This window comes from Chiloscyllium plagiosum, unplaced genomic scaffold, assembly GCF_037043375.1.
Source record: "Chiloscyllium plagiosum isolate Xiang-an unplaced genomic scaffold, Cpla_swu_hap1 HiC_scaffold_38, whole genome shotgun sequence".
Lineage (NCBI taxonomy): Eukaryota > Metazoa > Chordata > Chondrichthyes > Orectolobiformes > Hemiscylliidae > Chiloscyllium > Chiloscyllium plagiosum.
This window is the reverse complement of record NW_028270176.1, coordinates 86,982,706-86,988,705: the sequence shown is the minus strand read 5'-3', so window position 1 is coordinate 86,988,705 and position 6,000 is coordinate 86,982,706. Positions and strand designations below refer to the sequence as shown.

Here is a 6,000-nt window from a genome sequence, read left to right as displayed (position 1 = left end):
AAGAGGGCAGATAGATTTTTGAAATATTGAGCAGTTGAAGGCTATGAAGATCAAGCATGAAAGAGGTGTTGAGGCCTGGTTTGGCCCAGCCATGATCTGAAAGAATGGGGGAACAAGCTGGAGGGGATGAATTGCCTACTCCTGCTCCGATTCCTGGAGGCTCCATTTCATGTTTTTTTTTGTTTCCAAAGAAGAGCGTGATACAATGTGCTGAAGATCTCAGATGTTGTGAAAAGGGGGTGTTTATGTACTGATTCAGATGGCATTGATTCATGAATCATAGCTATGCAGCCATGAGTAGGAAGGCAATTCCCTCCATGAATAAAGGAAATCTACTGCAGAGCTCACACAAATGGAATCCTTCCCCTCAGTAAACTTTCCCATCACATTACCCAACATATCAGCTAAAACAGGACACATTGCGCATGCTCTAGTCAAAGGCGACCCCGGGTGATTGATATCAGCACCGGACCAATGAAAGGACGGCGGGCGGAGCTGAAGAACCGAGCGGGACGTTGGTCCTCCAACCAATCAACGTGAATGAAGGGCGGAGCTAAACTAAACCATGTGATCACCCTCGCGCGCGGCGCACAGTTGCTGTAATGAATGCTCGGGAAGTTATGGAGAGAAAGGATACGGTAAGGAAAGAAATAAACAGGGAAATGGGAGAAAAACTGTGTTGCTATGAGCGGACAGGTTTTACAAACAAATTGTGCACGTCGGAAAACACAAATTTGAACGTCCCAGTCCCGTATTTGTAGTAAATGGGGAATTGCCTCAGCGCGGCTGCAGGCCTGAGTGAGCGCCGCCATCTTTATTCGGGACACGTGCGCGACCGCCATCTTTGTAGGGGGCAAAGTGCAGCCAGGCGCATGTGCAGCCTTTCTCGAGTAGAGAGTCTTTGGGATCATAGCAACCAATACTGCTCTGATTCACCTCTGGGCTCCCTCATCACCACTTTGTCAATATCCAGCTTCCTCAGTCTCGAACCATGGGTATATTTTTAGTCTGTTTACTACTGTATTATTACTTTTTTAGACCCTTTGTAAATGAGTTTGTGGGATATAAATGAATTAATGTTATTTCTGCAAGTATAAATTCTGATACAGAACAGGAATGAGAAAATACATATTCAGCAAAAAGAAAGGATATGTTAGCATGAGACGTGAATACAGAACAATGGTGGATATATGGGCAAACAGGAAAGCATCTGTTTCCCCCTTACACGGAGACACAGGAACAAACCCTAATCAAAGAGGTCAAAGTGGCCTCTGGATGGAAATAGATGCTGATAGAAGAAAAGATATGCCTAATCAATAATCTACAATAGACTGACGTCAAACACCCTTATGGGAGTCAGAGATAAGAGTTTGGCACGGACAAGATAGGATAAACAGAAGTTGTGGGATAAGTCTTAAGGAAATGAGTGACGTAAGCGAAGCAGGGAACAGACAATGGAATAAGGAAAACATATGGGAAAAAACAGTATAAATTGCAAGGGTTTTATGGGATATACTGTGCATTTTGTCATTGCCTTACCTGGTAATTAGACAAAGCACCCACCTATAGGTGTATAAATAAAATGACTCTGTTGTTCAGATATTTGTCTCGGACTGAAATTATTAAAGTGAGTGAGCTTTTGTTTCTCACAAGTTTTTCGCTGCGGCCCAGCCCCTGACCATGTGCTGCTCTATTATCAGATTACTTTTTTCTTGAATATATTTGACAGTCAAGAATTCTTTTTTCCAACAAGCAAGTGTATTTTCCTTCCATTTCTGACTATCAAATTCTGCACCATTTTCATTCCCTGTAATCCGTTTTGCACTCCCTGAAACATCAACTGTGTTTCTCCTTCCACAGATACCAGTGATTAATGCCAAATCCCTGTTGCTTGTGGAGAGGGTGATGTTTGACTTTCTTGTACAGCTGCAGTTTGTGTGGTGACGGTGCTCTCACAGTGTGGTTGGGTAAGTGGCATTATAGGTTATTCATTCAGCAACAGTGATGATTTGAAAATAATGTCAAATCAACAACAGTTTGTATTTTTATTATCATACTTATAATTTCACAAAAATACTATTGAGAACTTTAAACATATGGCTAGAGATGGAGATATTAGGTCAGGTGACCAAAAGCATTGCCAAAAAGCAGGTTTTGAGGGATGTCTTAAAGGTGGAAGGCAGACCTGTGAGGTTTTGGCTACGAATTTAAGACCATGCTGCTTCAGCAACTGCAGAAACAGCCACACAGGTGAAGTAATGAATTAACAAATGGTTGGGAGTCTCGAAGAAAAAGGGTTGTTGAGGTCTCACAGTCTGTGGGGTGCAGGGAGCTGGGGATTATCACAGCCAGGAATTAAATCGAGTGTGAGACTTTTAAATTGAGGGATATTGGCCAGGTGCTGGCAAGTGAGACTAGATTGGGTTCGGATATCTGGTCGGCATGGATGGGTTGGACCGAAGGGTCTGTTTCCTTGCTGTACATCTCTATGGCTGTATGCAGTTCATTTTAGTTAGGAGCCTTTTGATGAATCAACAAGCAGAGATTTAGACTTTTTTGAGATTACAGGGAGGTTGAATGTGGGAAGCTGGCCCTGAGTGTGTTTGGAAAATGAAAGTATGAGCTGAGACAAGGGTGGAATCAGCTAGAAATAGTGGTCTTGGCGTGGGACTGAGTTATCACACTCTCTTCACCTCTGGGATTCAGCTGGTTGCCAGATTGTGAATCAGGGCGGTAACACAATCGGGAGCTGAGTGGCCCTGGTGGAGCCTAAAGTGAGTGTCGCTCAGCGGCTGTTGCAGAGCAGCTGCTGCTTGGTAGCCCTGTTGATGACACCTTCCATCACTTTACTGCTGATCGAGTGTGGACTGATAGAGGGAAATTGCCTGGGTTGGATTGCCCTGTGTTGTTGTGTTGAACATCCCTGGGCAATGTTCCACATTGTCGGTAGATGCCAGTGCTGGAGCGGAACGTGGCTCGGTGAGTGGCAAGTTCTGGAGCACAAGCCATCAGTATTATTGCCAGAATATTGGCAGGGCCCGTAGCCTTTGCACTACTTAACCATTTCTTGATGTTATTCAAACTGAATCAAACTGGCTTAAAACTCACATCTGTGATGTTAGAAACCACTGGAGAAGGCTGAGATGGATCATCCCACTTTGCACTTCTGACTGAAGATTGCTGCAAATACTGTCATCTTATCTGGTGCATGGATGTGTGAGGCCCCTCCATCAGTAAGGGTGGGGATTTCTGTGATGCTTCCTCCAGTGAGTTGTTTAATTGTCCACCACCGTTCACAACTGGGTGTGGGAGAACTGCAGAGCTCCGATCTGTTCCATTGGATGTTGGATCACTTAGCTGTGTTGCTTGCTGCTGATGCTGTTTGATACAGGTAGTTCTGTTTGATAGCTTCACCAGGTTGGCACTTCATTTTTAAGTCTGCCTGGTGCTGCTCATGGCATGCCCTCCTTTCCTGTCCATTATGATGGGTGAGAGCAGGATTTACAAACCCATGAGATTTCAGATTGTGCTGGAGTACAGTTCTGCTGCTGTTGATGTCCCACAGTGCCTCAGAGATACCCAGTTTGAGATCCTACATCTCTTCGAAGTCTGTCCCATTTTGAATTGTGATAATGTCACTCAACACGATGGAGGGTTTTCTCAACTTTAAGGCAAGACTTTGTCTCCGAAGGGAATGTGTGATGGTCGCTCGTACGGATACTGTTATGGACAGATGTGTCTCCGCTGTTCAATTCATAACAATGAGATCAAGTATGTTTTACACTCTTGTTGGTTCCCTCGCCACCTGCTGCAGACTCAGTTGAGCAGCTATATCCTTTCGGACCTGACCATCTCAGTCAGTAAATCTGTTGCAGAACTAGTCTCGATTGTGGACATTGAAATCCTGTACCCAGAGTACGTTTGACACCATTTTACTTCCTCAGTGCTTCCTCCAAATGTTGTTCAACATGAAGGAGAACTGATCCGTCAGCTGTGGGAGCACTGTACGTGGTAATCAGCAGCAGCCATGAGAGTTTCTGGTCTCCGGAGCCAATGCTGTGTACTCCTAGGGCAAATGCTCCCTGTCTGTACGCCACTGTGCCACCACCTCTGCCTGGTCTGTCCTGCCAGTGGGACAGGACATATTCAGAGATTTCAGGAGAAAGTGAAGACTGCAGATGCTGGAGATCAGAGTCAAGTGTCTGGTGCTGGAAAAGCACAGCAGGTCAGGCTGATAAAGGGCTTAGGCTCGAAACGTTGATTCTCCTTCTCCTCGGATGCTGCCTGACTGTTGTGCTTTTCCAGCACCACTCTCTCGATATCTAGGGATGGTGATGGTGTTGTCTGGTCATTGTTTGTAAGGGATGATTCTTTGAGTATGAGTATGTCAGGCTCTTCCTTGATTGGTCTGTGAGACAACTCTCCACATTTTGGCACCAAAAACCATATTTTTGTGAGGAGGACGTTGCACCATTGAGATGGCTGATTCTGTGGTTGTAATTTCTGGTGCCTTGTTAGTTGCGAACTGGTCCATCCAGTTTCATTCCTTTGTTGAGACTTTGGAGTGATTAGTACAGTGAGTCGCTGGCTGGGCCGCTGTCAGGTTGTCAGGATTTTTTTCGCCATTGACAATGGTTTCATAGCGATCAGGAGATTCCTAATACGTTGTTTTTTTTCTTGAATTCAGATTCACTCATCTGCCAAGACGGGATTTGAACCAGGACTTCAGTAGTTTTTTTTTAATATTCTGGATAAAAGCTAAATACATCAGGTTTGTTCACTCATTTTAAATATCACTAACCCTGGTTTTGTTTCTTTGTAAAACACTGTCCATCATCCTGTCTCCTCCATCCTCCCCTCTAACAACGAGTGAGGAGCACATGGAGTTTCTCTGACACTAAGACTGAGATAATCTGATCTGCTGCTTCTCTTCCTCCCACTAGCCCACTGAGAAAAACTGCATCACGTGGTGTTCCTGGTTTTTGTCCTAAACCTACATCTTTCTCCAGTCTCTTGTAAAGCCTTATCAGAGTTCACCTTGACCCTTTACCCTAATCTCACTAAACTCACTTTCCAACTCTCTCTCCTCCGCTGCCGCCTCATCACTCCCCCTTGCCAATTCATAGATATTGTTCCTTGTTCTGTCTGTTGGTCTTTTCTGGTTATGTCCTTCTCTCCCATTCTGTGAAAAACTAATATTTGACCTCACCGTTGTTGGAAAATCCTGCTCCATCTCCACTCTCCCTTTCCTTTCTGAATTCCTTGCATTTGGTGTCCCTCAACGATCTATCCTTGGTCTCTCCTGTATCTCACGTACATAGTGCCAGGAGGTGATATCATCCAAAAACACTGTTAGGTTTGACATGTACACTGACGATGCCCAGCTCTCCCTCCCCATCATCCCTCTCCATTACTCCCCTGTTATTCAGTTATCAAACTGCTTATCACATTCCCACTACTCGATTAGCTGCAATTTCCTCCAATGAAACATTGTCACGGTTTAACCCATTGCCTTACCTTTACCTTTCTGCTGAGCCCCTCCCTCACACTGGGAACTCTCTGAGGCAAAACGACACTCTTCACAATATTGCTGTTATATCTGACCCCAAGGTGACCTCTACACAATCACAACAGCAGGAATTCCAATCTCAAACATTTCTTTTTTCCACCTCACCCCAGCTCCATTGCTACTGAAACCCCTTACCCGCGTCTGTGTCGCCTTAAACTTGAATCCAAAACAGAACCCTTGATTCCGTGACTCAGAATCTGGTTTCAGACTCCCCTCTCAATATTAACCCTCAGACACAGCCTCTCTCTATTTATCCTATCAAACCCCTTAAGAATCCCATCTGTCTCAATGAGACCACCTCTCTTTCTCCAAAATCCAGTGAGTAGCGTCCCAAACTTTTCAGTCTTTATTTAAAAGATAATCCCTCCAAACCAGGGATCATCTCATTGAATCTTCCCTGAAATTTCTCCAATAAAGTGACACATTTCCTT

The 6,000-nt window shown here is 44.6% G+C and overlaps 1 long non-coding RNA gene across 1 annotated transcript in view; it reads left to right on the top strand.

Moving 5' to 3' along the window:
* Positions 1-1,859: 1,859 nt before the first annotated feature.
* LOC148139721 (uncharacterized) overlaps positions 1,860-6,000 on the top strand; it is a 54,238-nt gene continuing 50,097 nt past the window's right edge. The window contains exon 1 of the long non-coding RNA XR_015753541.1: positions 1,860-1,967. This is a non-coding gene — a long non-coding RNA (uncharacterized LOC148139721). The remainder of the gene's footprint in view (positions 1,968-6,000) is intronic.